Source organism: Theropithecus gelada, chromosome 4 (assembly GCF_003255815.1).
Source record: "Theropithecus gelada isolate Dixy chromosome 4, Tgel_1.0, whole genome shotgun sequence".
In the NCBI taxonomy this organism is placed as follows: Eukaryota; Metazoa; Chordata; class Mammalia; order Primates; family Cercopithecidae; genus Theropithecus; species Theropithecus gelada.
Genome location: NC_037671.1, coordinates 101377115 through 101403366, shown reverse-complemented (window position 1 = coordinate 101403366; position 26252 = coordinate 101377115).

Below are 26252 nucleotides of genomic sequence, written 5' to 3'. Positions count from 1 at the left end.
ATGGCTCACTTGCATGGCCAGCAGGCTGTAAGCTGAGAGCTCAGCTGAGGCTGTTGCAAAGAGCTTCAGGGCATTGCCTCCCCAGCATAGTGGTGTCAGACTTCTTATACAGCCTGTTTAGGATCCAAGTAGCAAACCAGGCAGAAGTTGCCTTGCTCTTCATGACTTAGCCTCCTAAGTTACACAGCATCAACTCTGTTACATATTGTAGGTTACAAGTGTGACACAAGCCCACCCAGAATCAAGGGAAAGGAATATACGTCTCATCTTTTGATGGGAGGGTGGCAAGCTTAAAATGTAAAAAAAGAGTATATGGGATTGGGAGTGTCACTGTGACCATATTTTATAAAATATAATCTGTGAAAATATGGAGTACAGTTTTAGTCTTTAAAAAGTTAGTACTTTTAAATTCTGTTCTTCTCCCTAAAAAATATATTTTGAACTTGCCTAGACCTGTAACATGTTTAAATATGCAAGACATAAATGATTTTCCATGTATGTGTAAATATTTGTATTTTATTATAGCAAATAATTATGTTGGCAAGCAATAAGTTTGAAAATGAAGGAAGCTTATGAAAAATTTGTGCCAATAATGAGTGTAATGGCTCTTAAAATTTGATAATAAAATATAATATAGAAGTCATTTCAACATAACTTCCATGACATACTTGTTTTAAGCCTTGTATTTTTTCTTATAATTGAACACTGGAATAACAAGGCAGTCTTTCTAGAAATCTCTTCATCCATATTGTGCTAATTACCTTAAGATCAAGATTAATCATGAGCTGGGTAAATGGTATTAGAAGATATTAATATTATGAAACCACATGGTCATTGCAAGACATACATAGGATATTTCAAATTAATATGACGTATTCTCGACAAATTAGTGGAGCTGCAAAAGATTTAAGTGGCAAACACTTACATACTTGGAAATTTTACAAGATAGTAAAAAGAGCTGTGGTGTGCAAAATTAGATTTATGGGCCAAAATGTTACTACATGTTATAGAGCTTTTGAAATTAGTAATTATACAACTACATTTTCCTAGATGGCACAGATACATTTTCAACATAATGAAAGTTTATCTAGCTAACAATGCATTTTAAATGGGAATCATAGTAAAATAATATGCTCTAACAGTTTAAAAGCATGTGTTATTTCAATGGTTTAATAATTTCACATTTCCAACAAAAATATAAACAAGCTCTAGGTGAACAGGTTGGCACTTTGTATCAATTATGAATATCTTAAATAATATGGAAAAACATAACAACAATAAAAGGTAGGTTTATCTTTCATGATAGATGAAACCCATAGTGAGAAACAGTTAATTTAGGAGACCAAAGCTTGGAGCTTGGTAAAGTGAAGAGCTGAAAACAGAAGCCAAAGATTTTAAAAAATAAATAATAAATAAAGTTGAAGAGAGTTTAGTTTGAGAAAATTTGATACCTCTTTGAGAGTATTTAAGTAGCAGAATCAGCAGCAGATGTGTATTAATAAGTTTTTAAATACCTTTTCTTCAGCCATAGATGAGTATAAGCAAAAAAGATGGCAAGAAAAGGAAAAAGTGAGCTGAGATCCTAGATAATAATAAGCATTAAAAATCTAAAATAAGCAATAAAAGAAATGAGATGAAAAGGAGAAATATGGTTAATAATACAGTCCACTTTCAGATTAGAGTTGTGTTTCTTTTAATATTCTAACATCTTTCATCAGTTGTTTAACCAAGAGTTAAAAAGACATTATCTAAATGTTCGATAATATTATTTTTATACATTTGAAGGCAGAGTTAAGTAAGCTGAACATAATCAAATGAGGTTAGATATCTCTGGTTTCCACTTCTATCCTTGTTGGATATCTCTCTTCTACTTAACCCAATTACTTGTATATAACATGACTGTTTACTTCACGACAAACTTTCAAACCAAGGGGAGAAACTAAAATGACCTATTTATAATTTTGACCAAAATCATATATTAGGTACTTAGGAAATCCTATCCTGTTTGTATGTTATAGGTAGTTCTGTTTTTATTTATTTATTTATTTATTTATTTATTTATTTATTTATAGAGAGGGGTCTCGCTCTGTCATCCAGGCTGGAGTGCAATGGCATGATCACAGCTCACTGTAACCTCAAACTCCTGGGCTCAAGGAATCCTCCTTCCTTAGCTGGCCTAGTAGCAGGGACTATAGACATCCATGTCACTATGTGCCTCTAATTTTTTAATGTTTTTGCAGAGATGGATCTTGCTCTGTTGCCCAGTCTGGTCTCAAACTCTTGGCTTCAAGCAATCCTCCTGCTCAGAACTTTTTTTTTTGATACATGTATTTTTACGTATTTATGGGGAACATGCAATATTTTGTTACATGCATTGAGTGTGCAATTATCAAGTCATGGTATTTTGGATATCCATCATCTCCAGTATTTTTCATTGCCATATGTTGGAAACATTTCAAGTCCTCTATTCTTCCTGTTCGGAAATATGCAATACCTTGCCATTAACTATATCACTGATATGGTCTGGCTGTGTCCCCACCTAAATCTCATCTTGAATTGTAACTCCCACAATTCCCACATGTTGTGGTAGGAACCTGGTGGGAGGTAATTGAATTATGGTGTGAGTCTTTCCTGTGCTGTTCTCGTGATTGTGAATACATCTCATGAGATCTGATGGTTTTATAAACAGGAGTTTCCCTGCACAAGCTCTCTCTTTTTGCCTGCTGCCATCCATGTAAGATGTGACTTACTCCTCATCTTTTGCCATGATTGTGAGTCTTCCCCAGCCATGTGGAACTGTAAGTCCATTAAATCTCTTTCTTTTGTGGATTGCCTAGTCTTACATATGTCTTTATCAGCAGCATAAAAATGGATGAATAAATTAAACTAGTATCAAGAGGGGGTGCTGCTGTAGATACCCAAAAATGTGGAAGTGATTTTGGAAATGGGTAATAGGCAGAGGTTTAAACAGTTTGAAAGACTCAGAAGAAGACAGGATAACATAGGAAAGTTTGAAACTTGCTAGAGACTTGTTGAATGGCTTGGTCAAAATGCTGATAATGATATGGACAATGAAATCCAGTCTGAGGTGGTCTCAGATGGACAAGAGGAACATATTGGGAACTGGAGCAAAGGTAACTCTTGTTATGTTTCTACAATGAGACTGGCAGCATTTTGCCCCCGCCCCAGAGATTTATGAAACTTTGAACTTGAGAGAGATGATTTAGGGCATCTGGCAGAAGAAATTTCTAAGCAGGAAAGTATTCAAGATGTGACTTGGGTACTGTTAAAGGCATTCAGTTTTATAAGAGAAGCAGAGTATAAAAGTTTGGAAAATGTGGAGCCTGACAATGCTATAGAAAATAAAATCCCATTTTCTGGGAGAAATTCAAGCCAGCTGCAGAAATTTGCATAAGTAATGAGGACCTGTATGTTAATCACCAAGACAATGGAGAAAATGTCTCCAGGGCATGTCAGAGGTCTTCACAGCAGCCCTGCCCATTACGGGCCTGGAGGCATAGAAATAAAAAGTGTTTTTGTGGGCCAGGCCCAAGGTCTCCTGCTGTGTGCAGCCTAGGGATATGGTGCCCTGCATCCCAGCTGCTCCAGCCATGACTGAAAGGGACCAACATAGAGCTCGGGGTGTGGCTTCAAAGGGTACAAGCCTCAAGCCTTGGCAGCTTCCATGTGATGTTAAGCCTGCAAGTGCACAGAAGTCAAGAATTGGGGTTTGGAAACCTGCGCCTAGATTTGAGAAAATATATGGAAACACCTGAATGTCTAGGCAGAAATATGCTGCAGTGGCAGGGCACTCATGGAGAACCTCTGCTAGGGCAATGCAGAAGGAAAATGTGGGGTTGAAGCCCCTACACAGAGTCCCTACTGGGACACCACCTAGTGGAGCTGTGAGAAGAGAGCCACCATCCCTCAGACCCCAGAATAGTAGATTCATTGACAGCTTGCACTGTGTGCCTGGAAAAGCTGCAGACACTCAGCACCAGCCCGTGAAAGCATCCAAGAGGGAGGTTGCACCATGCAAAACCACAGGAATGGACGTGCCCAGACCATGGGAACCCACCTCTTGAATCAGCATGATCTGAATGTGAAACATGGAGTCAAAGGAGATCATACTGAAGATTTAAGATTTGACTCTCCCGCTGGATTTCAGACTTGCATGAAGCCTGAAGTCCCTTTGTTTTGGTCAATATCTCCAATTTGGAATGACTGCATTTACAGAATGCTTGTAACTACATTGTATCTAGGAAGTAACTAACTTGCTTTTGATTTTACAAACTCATAAGCAGAAGGGACTTGCCTTGTCTGGATGAGACTTTAGACTGTGGACTTTTGAGTTAATGCTGATGAGTTAACTCTTTATGGGACTGTTGAGAAGGCATGATTGGTTTTGAAATGGGAGGACATGAGATTTGGGAGGGACCAAGGGTGATATGATATGGTTTATCTGTGTCCCAAACCAAATCTCATCTTGAATTGTAACTCCTAAAGTTCCCACATGTCGTGGGTGGAATCTGGCGTAAGGTAATTGAATTATGGGGGCGGGTCTTCCTTGTGCTGTTTTCATGACAGTGAATAAGTTTCACAAGTTCTGATGATTTTAAAAATGGGAGTTTCTCTGCCCGAGGTCTCGCTTTTCACCTGCTGCCATCCATTTAAGATGTGACTTGATCTTTCTTGCCTTCCACCATGATTGTGAGGCCTCCTTAGCCTTGTGAAACTGTAAGTGCATTAAACCTCTTTATTTTGTAAGCTTTCCAGTCTCAGGTATGTCTATCAAGAGCATGAAAATGGATTAATACAGTCACCCTACCTGCTATCAAACATTATAATATGCTTCTATCTAACTGTATATTTGTACCCATTAACCAACATCTCTTCATTCCCACCACCTCCAAACATACACCTTTCCCAGACTCTGGTAACTATCATCCTACTTTCTACCTCCACGAGATCAATGTTTAAGTTCCAAAATGTGAGTAAGACCATGTGATATTTGTCTTTCTGTACCTAGTTTATTTCACTTAACGTTGTAACTTCCAATTTCATCAATGTTGCTGCAAGTGACAGCATTTCATTATTTCTTTTCACAGCTGAGTAATATTTCATTCTGTATATATGCCATATTTTCCTTATACATTAATCCAATGATAAACACTTAGGTTGATTCCATATCTTTATTTTTGTAAAGAGCACTGCAATAAACATGGTGGGTACAGATACCCATTTCCTACATTGTTATGGGTACACAATTGGTGGATATATTTTTGAGGTACATTAGATATTTTAACACAGGCATACAATGTGTAATATTCACATCAGGGTAAATGGGTTATTTATCACCTCAAACATCATTTCTTTGTGTTACAAACATTCCAATTATACTCTTAGTTATTTTAACATGTAAAATAGATTGTTGTTGACTGTAGTCACCATGTTGTGCTATGAAAAACTGGATCATTTTATATAACTATATTTTTATACCAATTAACCATCCCCAATTCCCCTATTACCCTTCCCAGGCTCTAGTAATCATCATTTTACACTTTATCTCCATGAGTTTAATTATTTTAACTCCTAGCTCTTACAAAAAAAGAAAGGATTTGAATTTGTCATTTTGTACTTGGTTTATTTTACTTATAATGCCCTCCGGTTGCATCTATGTTGTGGCAAAGAACGAGATCTCATTCTTCTGCATGGCTAAGTAGTACTGTATTTTTTTTATCCATTCTTCTGTTTATAGACACGGATTACTTCCAAATCTTAGCTATTGTGTACAGTGGTGCAATAAACATGGGAGTGCAGATGCCTTTTTGATATACTATTTACCTTTCTTTGGGGTTTATACCCAGCAATGAGATTGCTGGATCACATGGTAGCTCAATTTTTAGTTTTTTGAGGAAATTCCAAACTGTTTTGCATGGTGAATGTACTAACTTACATTCTCACCAACAGTGTATGAGGGTTCCATTTTCTCCACATATTTGCCAGCAATTGTTATTGCCTGACTTTTGAATGAAAACCATTTTAACTTGAGTGAGATGATATCTCTTTTTAGTTTTGATTTGCATTTCTCTGATGATCAGTGATATTAAGCACATTTTTATATACCTGTTTACCACTTGTATGTCTTATTTAGATAAATGGCTATTCAGACTTTTGCCCATTCTTAAATAAGATTGTTAGATTTTTTCCAATAGAGTTGAGGTTCTTGTTTATTCTGGCTATTAATCCTTTGTCAGATAGATGGTTTGCAAATATTGTCTGCCATTCACTGGGTTGTGTTTTCACCTAGTTGATTGTTCTTTGTGCTGTGGAGATGCTTTTCACTTTGATATGACCCCATTTCTTCATTTTTGCTTTGGTTGTCTGTGCTTTTGGTGTATTACTCATGAAATCTTTGCTTAGTCTCATGTCCTAGAGAGTTCCTCCAATGTTTTCTTGTAGTAGTTTCATTGTTTGAAGTCCCAAATTTAATTATTTAATCCATTTTCATTTGATTTTTATATATGACAAAATATAGGGCTATTGTTTCATTATCCTGAATATGGATGCTAGTTTTCCTGGCATCATTTATTGAAGCCACTGTTCTTTTCTCAGTGTAGGTCCTTGGCACTTTTGTTAAGAATTAGCTCACTGCAGATATATAGATTTATTTCTGGGTTTTCTATTCTGTTCCATATGTCTATGTGTCTGTTTTTATGCCAATACCATGCTGTTTTAGTTAATAAAGCTCTGTAGTATATTTTCAAGTATTATAATGTAATTGCTCCATTTACATTATCTTTGCTTAGAATGCCTTTGGTTATTCTGGATTTTGTAGATCCCCATACATTTTAGAATTATTATTTTTTCTATTTCTGTGAAGAATGTACTGGCATGCTGATAGGGATTGCATTGAATCTGTAGAATGCTTTGGGTAGTATGGGCTTTTAAAAAGTATAGATCTTTCAAAGCATGCACATGGAATACCTTTCTATCTTTTTGTGTCCTCATAAGTTTCTTGCATCAATATTTTATAATTATTATTGTAGGTATCTTTCATTTCTTCAGTTAATTCCTAGGCATTTTCTTTTATTTGTAGCCATTATAAATGAGATTATTTTCTTGATACTTTTTCAGATTGACAGCTGTTGGCATATAAAAATGCTACTCATTTTTGTATGTTTCTTTTGTAACCACCAACTTTACTGAATTTATCAACACTAATAGTCTTTTGGTGGAGTCTTTAAGTTTTTCTAAATAAAAGATTACATCATCTGAAAATGCAAGTAAATTGGCTTTTTATTTTTGAATTTGGGTGCTCTTCATTTTTTCCCCTTTTCTGATTGCTCTAGCAAGGACTTCTAGTTCTGTATTGAATAACAGTGAAAGTCAGCATCCTTATTATGTTCCAGATCTTAGAGAAAATGCTTTCAGTTTTTCCCAGTTTAGTATGATACTACCTGAGGGTCTGTGATATAAGGCTTTTATTGTGTTGAGGTATGTCCCTTCTATATGCAGTTTTTTTAAGTGTTTTTAACATGAAGGAATATTGAATTTTATCAAATGCTTTTTCAGCATCAATTGAAAAGATTATATGTTATTTGTCCTTCATTCTGTTGAGATGATGGGTCACAATGATTGATTCACATATGTTGAACCATCCTTCCATCCCTGGGATGAATTCTACTTGGTCATGATGAATCATCTTTCAAATGTGCTGTTGAATTCAGTTTTGCTAGTATTTTGTTGAGGATTTCTGCATCAATGGTCATCAAGGATATTGGCTTGTAGCTTTTTTGTTTGTTGGTTGGTTGGTTGGTTTGTTTTTGATTGTGTGTCTTTTTCTGGTTTTGGTATCTAGCTCATACTGGTATTGTTGAATGATGTTGGAAGTATTCCTTCGTCCTCTGCTTTATGGAATATACTGAGTAAGATTGGCATTAGTCCTTTCCCAGATGTTTGATAAAATTCAACAGTGAAGACTTCTGTCCCTGAGCTTTTCTTTAATGGGAGACTATTTTTTATAGGCTTTGATCTCATTTCTTGTTACTGGTCTGTTCAGCTTTTGGTTTTCTTTATAATTCAATGACGGTATGTTGTACGTGTTTAGAAATTTATCCATTTTCTCTTGGTTTTCAAATTTACTGATCTATAGTTGCTCATTTTAGTCTCTAATGATCCCTTGAATTTCTGGAGTATCAGATGTAGTACGTTTTTTAATCTCTGATTCTTTTTTCTCTCTTCCATTCTTGGTCTTTCTAAAGGTTAGTAAAGTTTGTTTATTTTAAAATAAACCTACTTTTCAATTCATTGATATTTTGTATTTTTGTTTTAATTTTATTTATTTATGCTGTGATCTTTAATTTTTTAACTAATATTTTGGTTGTTTTACTCTTGCTTTTCTAGTTCTTTAAGATGCCTCACTAGTTTCTTTATTTGAAGTTTTTCTACTTTTTAATGTAGACACATTGCTACAATCTTTCTTCTTAGTACTGCTCTTGCTCTATCTCATAGGTTTTGGTATATTGTGTTTCAGTTTTCATTTGTTTCAAGTAACTGTTTCAATTTTTTTCTTAATCTCTTTATTGACCCACTCCTCACTCAGGAGCATATTCTTTAATTTTTGTGTGTTTGCACAGTTTCCAGCATTCTTGTTATTGATTTCCAGCTTTGTTCCACTGTGGTCAGAGAAGATACTTGATATGATACCAATTTTTTTAATTTTTAAGACTTATTTTATGGCATAACATATGGTCTATTCTTGAGAATGTTCCATGTGCTGAGGAGAAGAATGTATATTCTGCAGCTGTTGGATAAAATGTTTTGTAAATATCTATGAGGCCCATTTTTTCTACACTTTAGATTAAGTCCAATGTTTCTTTGTAGATTGTCTATCTGGATGATCAGTTCAATGCTAAAAGTGAACTGTTGAAGTCTCCAATTATTATTGTATTGGCATCTATCTCTCTATTTAACTCATAATATTTACTTTAATAAGCCGGGTGTTCTGGTGTTGAATACGTATATATTTATAATTATTTTATGTTCTTTCTGAATTAATCACTTTATCATTATATAATGATGGTTTTTGTCTCTTTTAATGGTTTTCCTTTAAAATCTTGGATTTTATTTTAGAATTTGGGTGCTCTTTATTTTTTCCCCTTTTCTGATTGCTCTAGCAAGGACTTCTAGTTCTGTATTGAATAACAGTGAAAGTCAGCATCCTTATTATGTTCCAGATCTTAGAGAAAATGCTTTCAGTTTTTCCCAGTTTAGTATGATACTACCTGAGGGTCTGTGATACAAGGCCTTTATTGTGTTGAGGTATGTCCCTTCTATATGCAGTTTTTTTAAGTGTTTTTAACATGAAATAATACTGAATTTTATCAAATGCTTTTTCAGCATCAATTGAAAAGATTATATGTTATTCATCCTTCATTCTGTTGAGATGATGGGTCACAATTTTATCTAATATAAGCATAGCTACTCCTCTTTTTGTGTTTCCATTTGCATGGAACACCATTTTCCATCATTTTATTAATATTTTCAGTCTATGTGTGCTGTATTAAGTGTGTTTCTTGAAGGCAGCAGATAGCTGGAGCTCATTTTTGTATTCATTCAGTCACTCTATGTCTTGATTGGAGAATTTAGTTCATTTACATTCTGCATTATGATTGATAGGTAATGATTTACTACAGACATTTTGTTGTTTTCTGATTATTTTGTAGTCTTCCTTTTTTCCTTCTTCTGAAAGCAATTTTCTCTGGTGGTATATTTTAATTTCTTGCCTTTTAGTTTTATTTTGTATCTTTTGTAGGTTTTTTTTATCTGTGGTTACCATGAGGATTACAAATAACATCTTACAACCCATTATTTTAAACTAACGACAACTTAATACTAGTTACATAAACAAACAAACTAACTAACTAACAAAGAGGAAACTAATAAAATTGTTGTCTGGGCATAGTGGCGCATGCCTGCAATCCCAGAACTTTGGGAGGCCAAGGCGGGAGGATTGCTTGAGCCCAGGAGTTTGAGACCAGCCTGGGTGACATAGTGAGACCCCATTTCTAAAACAGCAGCAGCAGCAGCAACAACACCCTCTATATTTTAACTTCATCTCCCTCACTTTTTAACATTTGGTTATTTCTATTCATATATTATTATGATATGTCTTTAAAACTTGTACTTATTATTTTTGATAAGTTTATCTTTACTCTTCTAAGTCAAACTATGAGTAGTTTACACATCACAGTTACAGTGTTATTCTGCATTTTGGTTTGTACTTGCTATTACCAGTGACTTTTGTACCTTCAGATGATTTCTTATTGCTCATAAATGTCTTCTTTTTTCTGATTAAAGTACTCCCATTAACATTTCATGTAGAACAGGTCTAGTCTTGATGAAATCCCTCAGCTTTTGTTTTTCTAGGAAAGTCTTTATTTCTCCTTTGGGTTTGAAGGATATTTTCACAGAATATACTATCTAGGATAAAAGGGTTTTTTGTTTGTTTTGTTTTGTTTGCTTCAGCATTACATATATATATATATAAAATATGTATTATATATATTTTTTATTAATATATAATATATTATATATATGTATATTTATATATCCTATCTCCTAAATATGTCCATATTTGAATATGTCACTATCTTCTGGTCTGTAAGTTTTCCACTGAGAAATCTGGTACCAGGTGTATTGTAGCTTTTTTCATGTTATTTGTTTCTTTTCTATTGTTGCCTTTGGGATACTTTCTTTATCTTTGAGCTTTTGGAACTTGATTATTAAATGTCTTGAGATACTTCTATGTGGGTTAATCTGATTGATGTTCTATAACTTTCTTGTTCTTGAATATTGATATCTTTCTCTAGGTTTGGAAAGCTCTTTGTTCTTACCGCTTTGAATGAATTTTCCATCCCTATCTCACTCTCTACCTGTTCTATAAGGCCAACTCTTACATTTGCTCCTTGTAGCATATTTTCTAGTTCTTGTAGGCATGTTTTATTGTTTTTTATTCTTTTTTCTTTTGTCTCCTCTGACTGTGTATCTTCAAACAGCCTGTCTTAAAGCTCACTATTTTTTTCTTCTGCTTGATCAATTCTGCTTTTGAGAGACTCTGATGCATTCTTTAGTCTGTCATTGGATTTTTCAACTCCAGAATTTCCTATTTATTTTTTTAAATTATTTTAATGTCTTTATAAATGTATCTAATAAGATTCTTAATTCCTTCTTATTGCTATCTTGAATTTTGGTCAACTTCTTCATGAGAGCTATTTTGAATTATTTTTTCTGCTCTGAAATGTCACGTATCTCTGTTACTCTGGGTTTGGTCACTGGTGACTTATTAAGCTCATTTCGTGAGGTCGTGTTTTCCTGGATAGTCTTGATGCTTTTTATGTTTGTCAATATCTGGACATTGAAGATTTAGGTACGTCTCATTATCTTCTCGGTCTGGGCTAGGTCATACCCCTCATTTTTGAGAAGGCTTTCCTAGTATTCAACTGTAACTGAGTGTTGTGATCTAGCACTTTGGACTTTGCAGTCATATCTGCTTTGCAGCAGCATCAAAGTGTACCCAAATCCAGTAATATTCTGACTCTTTCAGATTCATAGAGATATCTCATTAGTTGTCTCGGGTAAGATCTGGGAGAATTCTGTGGATTTCCAGTCAGTCTCTTGTCCCCTCCCCTTACCTTCCCCTAAACAAATGACATCCCTCTTTATGCTGAGTTGCCTGGAGTTAGTGGAGGTGTGAAACAGGCACCACTGTGGTCACCACCACTGGAGCTGAGTCAGACCTGAAGCCAGCATAGTATCGGCCTTTGCCCAAGACCTGCAGTGACTACTGCCTGGCTAACACTGATATTTATTCAAAGGTCAAATGCACTTTAGTCAGCAGGTAGTGAGTCCAGTTGTGTCTTTTCCTTTAGGGAGGGAGCTCCATTTTGGCCCCATTATGGGTCTATAAATGCTATCCAGCAAGTCTTGGGTGAGAGTGGCCAGAGGCAGAGACTCTTTCTGCCTAAGGAAAAGAGAGGGAAGAATAAGCAGGGCTTTATTTTACAACTTGGGCACCAGCTAGTCACAATAAAATGAAGCAGCAGGTAGATTCCTAAAGTTCCTGACTCCAGGTTCTATCTCCTGGACAGCATTTCTAGACCCATGATGGGCCAGAACGGAACTCCCTCCCTACAAGAAAAGACACACCATCACACCACTGCAGCCTTTCGAACGTACCTGAAAGATATCAGTGGGGCTTCAGGGATGTGGGGATGCAAGGGCTGTTGGGACCCAGGAAATGATGCTGTGTGGTGGTGGCCAGGGCCTCAAAATGGTCTGTGTGGTCTCCAGAATTGGCTCTTTCTCTAGAGCAGTGTCCTCATGCTGTCTCTAGGAACCTCCCTCTGCTAGTCTCAAGATCTGCAAGGACGAAGGGGCTCTCCTATGGGTAGAACTGCAGGAGTCCACAGTGGGCATATGGACCACTGTAGATCTCTCATTTACCTTTTTCCCACCTTGGGGAATTTCTCTAGACTTTCCCCATTTCTAACAGAGTGGATTGCCTCACTTCCATTTCTTTCCATGCCTTCTGTGTTTCCTATCACTTCTCTGTTGTATTTCAGTGTTCTTTAGGTGTTCTATTAAAGTCTGATTATCTACTTGCTATTTGGGCTCTTATTTATGTAGGTGATGAGTGCTAGATACCTCTCATAAGCCATCTTGAAGCTCCCTCTAATTCTGTTATTTACATAGACGATTTACATACAATGTATCACACAATAATAAGTAATTTTGTCACTTTTATAACACAGATTAAGTATAACAAACTCTGGAGCTTGGGGAAAAATGCTAAGGCAATAGTTTTATTAACTAATTTCAAGAAAGTCAAATCTTATATAATAATTGTCATGGTGTTCAATCAATGCTGAATACAATTGCAGTTTATCTGGGTATGTATAAAATGCCTCCTGCATCTGATCCATTTGTGTTTCCTGTAAGAGTTGCCTTAGTATGTCTCTCAATCCAATAGACCTCCCAGCTATTTGAAGACCTTGGTCCTTTCCCTTCCCTGAACTGAGGCTCCTTAGAAATAAGGATGAGGGAGCACAATGGAGCAAAATAATCGCATTTGCCTCAAGCAGTTCAGTCAAACTTCTTATCCTTTGTGATGCCCTCTTGTTTTAATTTCACTGCATATTCCCTGCCTTAGTAAGGAAATGGTTCTGGCCCTCCCATGACCTTTCAGTTCCATAACTTAAGCATAATATATGGTTAATTATATATCAACAATTTAAAAAGCAAGCAAACCAAAAATACCTTACCCCCCTTGTAATATACAGTAATTATTGATGGTTGAATATGTGGAATAACTCAATACATTAGCAATTTCCTTTTTTTCCTCCACATTTTGCTACCATATTCTCTCTCTCTTTTATTTAACGACAGATAAACTAATAGATTTCAATTTTTTCTGTGGCTATTATCTGAGGAATGTAACATATTCCTATTATTGTCACTGAATCATCACTTAATAATTTTAAAGGCAAGTGTGTGTATGTGTGTGTGTGTTTGTGGGGAGGGGAGAATTAGAGTATAATTATATAGATATAAGGAAAATAAACTCAAAAGCATTGTATCTTGATTTACAGGGAATGTGTATTGGTTGAAAAATTCACCCCACCTGATTCTCTACCACTGTGATTTTGATTAAGCTTCATCGGCTTTGTCACTGAAAAACAGCAATGTAGAAGCATGAGCAAAAAGTTTTGGACCTCCACGAGGAAGGGTCAGTGCTCAACCTTACACTGCATCGCTGACCGTTCTTCCCTTCCTGTACTCTCAATTGCATTTGGCCAGCTCCTTTCATGACACACAAATAATATTTTATCACATTTCCTGTTGTCCTTCACCAAAGTTTGACTGCTATTGTCCCTCTCCAGTTTTTCTATTTGTATGTAAAGACAACTTTCAAATGAGAACATTTGAGTAGAGGCCCATTTAGGTGTTTCGAGTACACTGACAAGGCGGTCTTGTGTGCCCAGAGCAGATGGTTGTTACCTGATTCACAGTTGGCACATTAAACTATGTATGTCAGCCAAAAAAAAAAAAAAAAAAGTTAACTCTGGATTTAAATCTAAACAAAAATTGTAGATAAAATTGATTCTTAATTGTTGCACATAGATTAGTATGTTTAAAAGGATCTGTTGTTCACACTAGATAACCATCTCTTTAGGGGCAGGGGAAAAGGTTCTCTCTCCATTTTTATGAACTAAAATATTTTTTTCCATATTTTTCTCAAATATTTAAGGAAGATTTTATTGGACATGTTGCAAAAAATTAGACTCTTCCATCTGAATGTTACACTATAGTTGCTTACAAAAAACAATTAAGCCAATCAGTTTAATACCTTTCCATAACTCCCATGATAGAGGTATACACAGTGTTCCATGGGGGCCCAAGGAGATACAACAAATCCATGTGTGGATAAATCTACATGTGGATACACAGGCCAAAGTTGTCTGGAAGAGTTGATACCTGAAATGAGTTTTGAAAGTTAATAAGAGGCAGGTGAATAAAGTATGCAAAAGAGTGAGGAAGGGAGATGAAGTGCAATTCAGGAAAGTGCAAAAACATCAGAAGGAACTGGTATGTTTGAGGAAGTAAAGGTAGAGAGGCCAGGTTGAGCTTGAGAGGGAGAACAGCAGGAAGGGCCTTGTTCTTTATTCTGAAGCATATGGGACCACAGAAGGATTTCTTTTACATTATCATATTTGAATTTTATAAATATCCCTTTTTTAGTGTGGAAAATTCATAGGAGTGGAGCACGACTGGAGGTCCAGGTACAAGTTATACTCTGTTAAATATATCATACCGATAGGGTTAGGTTACTGTAGCCCATATAGTTTTCAATTGGCCCAGAGTGTTTATTTTCTTACCAAAGTATTGTTATTAAAATAAGTCAAAATTGGTTTGAAAATTGGTACTTCAAGCTCTAACCTGGTCTTGTCTGGTAATATGGGAGATCCATGTTGCAGTGAAGAAAGGTCACATAGACACATGCTGAAATCTGACCAATCTCTATTTCCCTTACTCTTTTAAGAATAAATGTAACAAGAGCCTCTCTTTTAAGAACAGAGAGCAGAGCATTTGTTAATAAAATCATAAAGAAAAATGACCAAAATGTGAGCAAGAACTCATTCTCTGTTGGTAGTTGTAAGAGAAGCATCAGTTTCCAAGTGGCACAGCAATATGTTGTACCAAAGTGACCAGTGATTTGACCTACAGGTGGTATGAGGCCTGCAGCTCAACAGGCCAGGATTTGATGAAACCACTCGGGGATATGAATAGGCATTTTAGGACTACATGAAATATGTGTACAAATGCTCAAGTTTCCTATTTGCACTACAAAATACCTTAAGTTATAGAAAGAGTCTTTTCATGGAAGTCCTATTTTTAATTGGGTAAATATATGTTCTATAGCAAAATAGAAAAGATTTGATAAAGCCTATGATTTTGCAATGCATGAATTTGGGAGACTATTCGAAAGAAGCATGTAGGGATCTTACTTGTTTCATTTCATTAAAATATTATTATAAAGAGAACTTTGTTGACTAAAAAAATGGTGCCTGTGCAAATCTTTACACATTTAAAGGGAAAATCTTAAATTGAGATTACCCTCTATTTAGCAGCATTTGTTTCGAGCTTAGTTGAATTTCCATTAAAAAACAAAAGGAGGTGTGTTAATGCCATAGATTGGGTTCCCTAAAAATAGACAGTGTTCTTGTGAAAGGGATTGACTGAGGGCATGCTCTCAGAAGAAGAGTGTAGGAAGCAGGTGAAATCACAGGAAGGAAGAAGGTGAAACAAAAATGTTTTATTGGCATGGAGATTAATCACAGGAAAGCTCTGGAGTACAAACTATATAAAATAACTGAAACCATCTCACTCCACGGGGCTAGATTTTTGTACTTCTTTGGTGGCAAGGGTAATATTCTTCAGCATTCTTGTTTTACCTTCCTCTTTCCTGTGATTTTCTCTGCTTCCTACACTTTTCTCCTGAGAGCATGCCCTCAGTCAATCCCTTTCACAATACCACAGAGAAGTATTCTCTGCCTGTTGAGAACTAGTCTCCAGGAAGCTGAGGGAACTCTGAGAGTCGTGTATTCATTACATTTGAATCTTCCATAGGATGTCACTTGCACTATATACATGTTGGTGCATTTAAAAATGTATCAAATCTTTAAATGGTAGCTTTAAAATCATGAAAATACCTTCATATACTTATTAATCACTTTAAATTAACCAATTATTTTTTTCTATTATAATTGCAGAAATACACAGTTACCCTTTAAACATTGAGTGCCAATTTTCAAATTTTCATAGTACAGGTTAAAACTTTGAAAAATAACGTTACATTGGAAGTGATAAAACAACCTTAATTATAGCACTGGGAAAAGTAGTGCTATAACAGCTAAACAGTAGATTTTATTTCAAATGAAGAAACAATACAATTGTAAACCATGAAATGCGAGTGGAGGGGTGAGACATATGTCTCAATGCATTCAGTCTCAGCTATAGTGACAACAGAAACAGTTGGATTCTTTTTTTATAAAGACTTGAGAACGTTAATGCACATAATATACTATATAGCTAAAAAATGAAATATACAGTTCTTGGACTCTATTCAGACAGTGAAAATTCTAGCATTAACTCAACATGTAAAGCCCCTCTATTTTGCTTTTGTACCCACATGTTGAATTTCTTTCCATGCTGGCATGGAGGATCCTGGTGTACTCTTCTTTCAGTCTTTCTCTGGAATTCATTGCCTGTGCTGATTTCTGTCCCTTATCTGACTCATACCAGATGTACAACCAAGATACACCAAATGTGCCAGGAGCCCCCTCTGGTCGAGTACCAGCCCATGTTCTTATAACAATTGGTCTCCAGTCCTAGTAGTCCTTTCACTTCACAAAAAATGTATTAACAAATTTTGAAACAATATTTTATAAGATAACAGCGTTAAATAGTTTAGTTTTATATTCTCAACAGTCTAGACATATTTTATTATTTACATTAGTGGAAAACTTACATTTAATTGTACACTGACATCTAATTGATACTTGCAGATTTAGTAAATAGATTTAATGTGTGTAACTATCAACAGGAAAGGGAGGAAAAGGAGAATGTTTAGAGAATGAACAATAGGTACAAAGCTAAGTTAGATAGGAGAAATAAGTTCTGGTGGTCTATTGCATAGTAGAATTAACAGTAGTGTATTCTGTATTGCAAAATAGCTAGAAAATCTGTTTGTTTGTTTGTTTTGGTTTGTTTTTGCGACAGGGTCTCACTCTGTGAGACCAGCCCAGGCTGGTCAGTAGCGGTGTGATCTCAGCTCACTGCAGAATCAACCTCTCAGGCTAAAGCAATCTTCTTACCTCAGCCTCCCAGGTAGCTGGGACTACAGGTGGGTGCCACCATGTCCAACTAAATTTTTAAAAAATTTTTGTAGAGATGAGGTCATAGACTGGTCTCCAACTCCTGGGCTCAAGCAATTCCCCAGCTTTGGTCTCCCACAATGCTGGGATTACAGATGTGAGCCACTCACTGTGCCTGACCCAAAGAGAGGTTTTTGAATATTTGCATCACAAAGAAATAATAAATGTTTAAGGCGATGGATATTCTAATTACTCTGATTTGATCACTATATATCATATGTATCAAAACCATAAATATGTACAACTATTATATGTCAGTCATAAATAAAATTAAATATAATTTCCAAAAATAATTGAGATCCCTTTGAATGGCACTCTCTGTGCCTAGTTCTAACATTCTTCAAAAGTCACCTCATTCAGTAGCTTAGTATTTTTTTTTTAATTTCACACATTTTTTTTCCTATTTATGATGAGGTAAAATTTGATAACCAATAACTGAACCAACAATTTCAACAATTTGTGTGTCAAACTGATGCTTGAAAACCTCTACCTAATCAAAATCATGGGCATGGTAACTCGAATGCTTATAATTCCTGCCATGAATTTATGCACATAAAATTTTCTAAAAAGTTTTTAAGTCAATGCTTTATTTCATGATATCAAGTTATAAAGATTAATTAGCATTTCTTTTATTTATATTTTAGGTCTCTTACCATATTAGAGTATTATGATATATCAAAATTAGTCTTTTAAATTGTATCACAGTTGTATTCTAAATCAAATAACTTTATCAGGTATAAAGAGCTATCACGCTCAGTGGGCATTAAAGATAGATTATAAGTGGTTAAAAGAAATCCTTTTATTTTTTTATTTCCCACGGCATATGAGTTTCCCGGTAGTATATCCAGGTCCATTTCTAAGAGCTCAAGTCACTGTGATTTGGTTCTTTTTAATTTTTTTGTTTTTTGAGAAGTGATACAAATTTAAAACACCAAATAATTTAATCATTCAGAATCCATAGCAAAAGAAATAACTAAAACATTTTCACATTTACAATTATTTATTTTTCTTTGAGGACTAACTTAAAAGATTTTGCAAAACCGAGTAATTGTTTATTAAATAAGGATTGAAGTCCTTCTGAGAAAAAGGCAAGCAAGACTATTTGTCCATTGAGATCACTGGTTATAAGCCATGAAGAGCTAAAACAACTACATAAAACTAAATTCATCTGTTATATTCAATATCAAATTTTCTCTAAAAATTAGATTAAAATGCAAGCATAAGTGCAAGATATATCTCTTGGTCATAACATAAATTATTTTATTCTTAAAATCAGTGCTTTAAAAATATCTATCACATACAGGACAGCTATCACACTCTAACATCTTTTTGTTACATCCTGCAATCTAGGGGAACATGTTTGAAAAGGAACGATGTACCTGAGCTTTGCTATTTTTCTCCCCTCCTTTTGCCGTCTGAGGTTTTTCATTTAAATTACATGGCCTTCTGTTTTCAACACATAAATAGTAATATATTATGTATACATTATGCAAGTACTTAAATATTGTATATACATGGCTACATACATTATATGTGCATTGCATGCATATATATTAAATATATGTAGTATATATAAGTGTAAACATATATGCGTATGTATATATATGCGTATATACATATATGTTTTACACACACACCACACATTGTACACAAATCTTATTTTAAATCACATAAATATGAATTAAGTCCCTTCATTCATCACAAACAATGGAATCCAAGTTCATTTTTACAGTTTTAATTTCCCCAATATTTACTACATTTATTTTTATATAATAAGAGTAGTTAGTCATCAATACACTAATAAAGGTCATATAATGGCATTTAAATTACTGAAATTCCATCTTATTAACAATGTTTTCTCATTTTTATGACTGAATAGTATCTCATAGTGCATATGTATTGCATTTTCTTTATTCTTTCATCCATTTATGAACACTCAGAGTTTTTCCATTTCTTGGCTATTGTGAATAGCATTGCAGTAAGCATGGGAATGCAGATGTCTCCTCAATATATTAATTTCATATCCTTTGGATAAATACCCAATAGTAGGATTGCTGGATAATATTGTAGTTCTATTTTTAGTTTTTTGAGAAACCTCCAGATTAGTTTCCATGATGGCTGTACAAATTTAAATTCTCAAGCACAGTGTAAAAAAGTTCCTTTTCTCTGAATCTTCACTAGCATTTATTTTTTATTTTTGATAGCAGCCTTTCTAACTAGGACAAGAGGCTATTTCATTGTGGTTTTAATTTTCATTTCCCTGATGGTTAGTGATGTTGAATATTTTTTTCTCCCTATTTTTTTTTTACTTCAACTTTTATTTTATGTTCAGGGGAATATGTGCAGGATGTGCAGGTTTGCTGTATAGGTAAATGTGTGCCATGGTGGTTTGCTGCACAGATTATCCCATCATGTAAGTATTAAGTCCAGTATTTATTAGCTATCCTTCCTGATGCTCTTCCTTTTCACCACCTACCTCTGACAGGTCCCAGTGTGTGTTGTTCCCCACCATGTGTCCAAGTGATCTCATCATTCAGCTCCCACTTATAAGTGAGAACATGTGGTATTTGGTTTTCTGTCCCTGTGTTAGTTTGCTGAGAATAATGGCCTCCAACTCCATTCATGTCCCTGCAAAGGATATGATCTCGTTCCTTTTCATGGTTGCATAGTATTTCATGGTGTATATGTATCAAATTTTCTTTATCCAGTCTATAATTGATGGGCATTTGGGTTGATTCCATGACTTAGCTATTGTGAGTAGTGCAGCAATGAATGTACCCATCCATGTATCTTCATAATAGAATGAGGTATATTCTTTTGGGTATATATCCAGTAATGGGATTGCTGGGTCAGACAGTATTTCTGCCTCTAAGTCTTTGAGGAATTGCCACACTGTTTACCACAATGGATGAACTAATTTGTACTCCCACCAATAGTGTAAAGCATTTTTTTCTTCACAAACACTCCAGCATCTGTTTTGGTTTTTTTTATTATTATTATTTAATAATTGCCATTCTGACTGGTGTAAGATGGTATCTCATTGTGGTTTTGATTTGCATTTCTCTAATGACCAGTGATGTTGAGCATTTTTTCATGTTTATTGGGCACATATATGTCTTCTGGGAAGTGTCTGTTCATGTCTTTTGCCCATTTTTTAAGGTTTTCTTTTTTTTCTTGTAAATTTCTTTAGTTCCTATAGACTCTGGATATTAGACCTTTGTCAGATGGATAGATTGCAAAAATTTTCTCCCATTCCATAGGTTGTCTGTTCACTCTGATGAAAAAAATAAAGGGTGATAGTTTCTTTTGTCATGCGGAAGGTCTTTAGCTTAATTAGATTCCATTTGTGAATTTTTGCTTTTGTTGCAATTGCATTTTCGTCATGAAATCTTTGCACAAGCCTATGTCCTGAATGGTATTGCCTAGATTTCCTTTAGGGCGTTTATAGTTTTGGGTTTTACATTTAAGTCTTTAATCCATCTTGTGTTAATTTTTGCATATGGTATAAGGAAAGGGTACAGATTCAATTTTCTGCATATTGCCAGCCAGTTCTCCCAGTACTAATATCTAGAATCTATAGAAAACTTAAACCAACAAGAGAAAAACAAATAAGTCCATTACAAAATGGGCAAAGTACATGAGCAGACACTTCTCAAAAGAAGACGTACAGGTGGCCAACACCATATGTACAAATATTTCATGTAGCCAATCATCAGACAATGCAAATCAAAACCACAGTGGGATACCATTTCACACCAGCCAGAATAGCTATTATTACAAAGTCAAAAAACAACACTGCAAATAAAAGAGAATGCTTATACACTGTTGATGGAAATGTAAAATAGTTGAGCCGCTGGTGAAACAGTCTGGTGATTTCCCAAAGAACCTAAAAAAGGGCTACTGTTCAAATCAACAATCCCATTACTGAATATATATACTCGAAAGAAAGTATAACATTCTGCCAAAAAACAAATGCACTCATATGTTCATCAATGCACTATTCACACTAGTAAAGACATAGAATCAAATCAGGTGCCCATCAATAATAGAATGGATAAACATACACACCATAGAATACTATGTAGCCATGAAAAAAGAATGATATTATGTCCTTTACAGCAACATGGATGGAGCTGGTGGCCATAATACTGAGAAAATTAACACAGGAATAGAAAACCAAATACCACATGTTCTCACATATAAGTGGGAGATAAGCATTGAGTTCACATGGACATAAATATGGGAACAATAGACACTGTGGGCTATTAGAATGTGAAGGGAGGAGGGTGGTTTTAAAAACTACCTATTGGGTATTATGCTTACTACTAGGTTGAAGGATCCATTTTCCAAACCTCAGCATCATTCAATATTCTAATGTAACTAATCTGTGTAGATACCTCTTGTAAGTAACAATAAAAGTTAAATTTTTAGAAAATAATAAATAAAAAATTAGTATTAATCATAAAAAAACTAATTAAAATACTTCTATAAGTTGAAATCACAGCCAGAAATTTATCTTTAAATCAATTCAGGAATATCCATTGCCAACAATAAATGGTATTTCAATGACTATATTCCAAAAATTTCCTCCTCCCATAAGTAGCTTTACTTTAGCTATATCAATTGCATGAAAAAAAGCATTTTGAAATATCGTTTTTATGTTTACGTTTTCTAAAGAACCAGGCAGTTAAAAGAAGAAAGTATAATGCCAATTGTGTTACATAAACTCTTTATTATGTTTTATTATTATATTATGGACAAAAAAATTTTTTTAAATGCAACATAAATATTTTCCATATTTTTTGTTCTGTCAAGACAAAATGTAGAGTGTCATTTTATCATTGTATGTAAAGAATTGGACTAGGTAGATAAAACACTCTTCTCAGAATAATAGGAAAGTGTTAAAGTGGTACTTAATACATTTGCTCTAAGAGTGTTCTATTAATATTTAAACATAACTCAAGATTTTGGAAGCCAGTGGTTTCCAAATTAGGCAGTAGTACCAAGCAGAGCTGTGAATAGTTTTCATAAGGTATCAGGGTTTGAAGATTCCTTTAAAGGCTTCTAGTAAAAGTGCTTACACAATGTTTGGATTTCTTCTACTAGATCCCCACCAAGTGGTTGCAGTCTATGCCCCAAATCCTGTAGTGGCAGAGAACTCACCATCTCTTGAGGCAGCACCTTCCCATCAAGACTATTACAGAGTTCATCTTTTTGAACCCAAATTTATCTTCATGTAATCATGTTGTTTTTTTCTTTTTTCTTTTTTTTGTTGTTATTTTTTTTTTTTTTTTTTAGATGGGATCTTGCTCTGTCCCCAGACTGGAGTCCATTGGCACGATCTCGGCTCACGGCAAGCTCCACCTCCCAGGTTCACGCCATTCTCCTGCCTCAGCCTCCCGAGTAGCTGGGACTACAGGCGCCCGCCACCACGCCCGGCTGATTTTTTGTATTTTTAGTAGAGATGGGGTTTCACCGTGTTAGCCAGGATGGTCTTGATCTCCTGACCTTGTGATCCCCCCACCTCAGCCTCCCAAAGTGCTGGGATTACAGACATGAGGCACCGTGCCCGGCCATCTTCATGTAATTTTTAGTAACTATATCTCATCGGACCACAAAAAACAATTTCACTTGTGTTTCTATTATGCAATTGTAAACAACATATTGACTTATGTTTCTTTTCTTTTCTGTCTACTCATTGTTTTGTGAAGTACTGGAAGACTTGATCCTCAGTTTAGTAATCTTTGTATCCCTAGCACTTAATATGGAGCCAGACACACAGTGGATATACAGAATAAAAGATGCTTAAATAAATGAATTACATCTGAAATGCAAGCTTATTCAAAAAGCATTTTGCCAGAAAAGTGGTATTGAGAATTGTGAGAAATCCTAAAAGAGTTAGTGAGGAGTGAATTGAGGGACTGCTATTGAGAGGCATCGTCAGCGATGCCAAACCTCTTCCTGACATTGAATCCAAAGCAAGGTTTGGAAGCCAGAAGATGTTTTATATAATCACTTGGGGCAGTGATTATATCCAAACAGGAAAGAATGTTCTTGGGTTGGTGCGTGTGCAAAGAGAAGTAGTAATCAGGAGTACAATGCTCTGATACTATTTTGTTTTTAAGGTTCACTGAGAAATTATAATATCAAAATTTAATGAGATTTTGTATCTTTCTTCTTGTGAATGCAGAATTAATTCCAAAATGTGTAAAAAAACTTTTTTTTTTTTTTTTGACTGTATGAATGCTTATATACTGCCTGAGATATACTATAGTTTTACAATATGTCACCATTGGAATAAACTGAGTGAAGAGTGCATGGGATCTCTCCGTACTATTCCTTCAAATTTTCATGTGAATCTGCCGGGCGCAGCGGCTCACACCTGTAATTCCAGCACTTTGGGAGGCCGAGGTGGGCGGATCACGAGGTCAGGAGATCAAGACCATCCTGGTTAACATGGTGAAAGTACAAAAAAATACAAAAAAAAAGTAGCCGGGCGTGGCGGTGGGCGCCTGTAGTCCTAGCTATTCGGAGGCTGAGGCAGGAGAATGGCGTGAACCCGGGAGGCGGAGCTTGCAGTGAGCCTAGATCGCGCCACTGCACTCCAGCCTGGGCGACAAAGCAAGACTCTGTCTCAAAAAATTCATGTGAATCTAAACTTATCTCAAAATTAAATGTTTATTTTTAAACATATATAAAAAACACAATAAGAAAGATCAAAACTATAACAAACATGAAATAGATTCACTGCATGACATACCTAGAATTTTAAAAAATCTGTGTAGACATGGTCCCCAAGAAATGGATCAAGCATCATAGCACAGCTTTTTACTTGTTACTGCCACTATTGTTTACAAACTGCGTGTTATACCCACTGGCAGAAGAGGACAAGCTTCTATGATATCCAGTTCTCCAAACTAATAGTTATCAACCACTATATACCAAGTCACACCCTGACAAGCAGTGAAGAACTGAGAGAAAGGGGGTGAATTAGAGCACAGCATTACATGTGCCCCATGCCTTGACTATGTCTCAGTCTGTTATCTCAGCCATTTATGACTATGCCTCACTCACAAGAATGAGTTGCACATTGAACACTGTCCTACGTGTGAGTCACAGCCTCAACACTGTCATGACTGATTCAGATACACATATACTTTTCTCTTCATCAACAAAATGGTTTGTAATTTAAGAATTTGAGCAAAGGTGACATTGGCTTTATTACTTGCACATACATGTTGTCAAATAACTCTGCCATTAAATAACATTCTGTTATTTCTTTAGGCATTGCTTATTTCATAAGGAATTGAAGAAATTTTAATGAACTTGGATGTCTGGTTCAAGAGAAGAGTATGAATAATTTTGTTTACTTTCTTCCATTAAAGTAAATAAATAAACAAATAAGTAAATATCTTCTTGTATCAACAGAAAATATTACCAACAGGGAAAAATCCTGAAACACAATTGATATTGGAAATAGATGAAAACAGTAGATTTTTGGAAATAGATAATATATAATATCATCATACTAATGGTTAAAACGGTATTTGGAATTACAAGGGAGGAAAGAAAGAAAGCAGTTCTTTCCATAAGGGAACTAGAGAAAGTGCTGTATTTAGAGTATAAAGTCATTCTAAAATTGGCATTTAGAGTGAGTAGGTCCACAGCCTGCTTGCCTATTCCTCTACCCATGCATTTTTAAATGAAGACTGTAAGACTGTTTTTCTTCCAGTTTTACAGTGTGCCTCCAATTTGGGGAAAGACAAATTGGAGACTTCTGATTTCAAAATGAAAAGACAAGAGTTGTCTATACCAATGGCGTATTACTTTATTCACAAATTTGGAGGGGTAGGGTGAATTAAAAAAGAATCATATCTAGGCATACTTTGGTTAAATTTTAGACAATCAAAATATAGCTCAGGTCCTAATAGATTACAGAGAGGAAAATGCAGAACCAGCTTCTTCATCAACAACACTATGTGAAAATAATAATAATAATAGAAAATATTGCTCAAAGTTCTGAGGAACAAAAGTATTTTCTTCAACCTATAATTGTATACCATGACAAACTGAGAATGCATTTTTAGACATAAAATGTCTCAGAATTTTTCAGAAATATGTTAAGTAATTACTCCAGGATTTCAGAGGTAAAGTATATTGTGGATTTGCTGAGCCATTTTTAAAGAAACTACTCCAGCAACATAATGTAAGAATACACAAAAGGGGAGTCTTAGGAAAATGCTTGAAACTATGGTACTAACTATATAGATGTATATATACATATATGACTGTATGTATATATATCTGGGTGTATTTTTACATATAACTATATATACACATAAACAAACTTGTAGTGACAGATGTATAACAGAGCCACAAGGAAATTATCTTAAATTAGATGAGGAATTTGGAAGAATACATAAAAAATAGCTTCAAGAAGAACATGTATTGAACATCGAAAACAGTGTTTCTACTTAAAACAGGAAGCTAGTTATATAGTGTGGTTTGGTTTGGCTGTGTCCCCTACCCAAGTCTCATCTTGAGTTGTAGCTACCATAATTCCCACATGTTGTGGGGAGAACCTGGTGGGAGATAATTGGATCATGGAGGATGTTTTCCCCACACTGTTCTCATGGTAGTGAGTAAGTCTCAAGAAATCTGATGGTTTTATCAGGGGAAGCCCCTTTCGCTTGGTTCAAATTCTCTCTCTTGCCTGCCGCCATGTAATATGTGCATTTTGCCTTCTGCCATGAT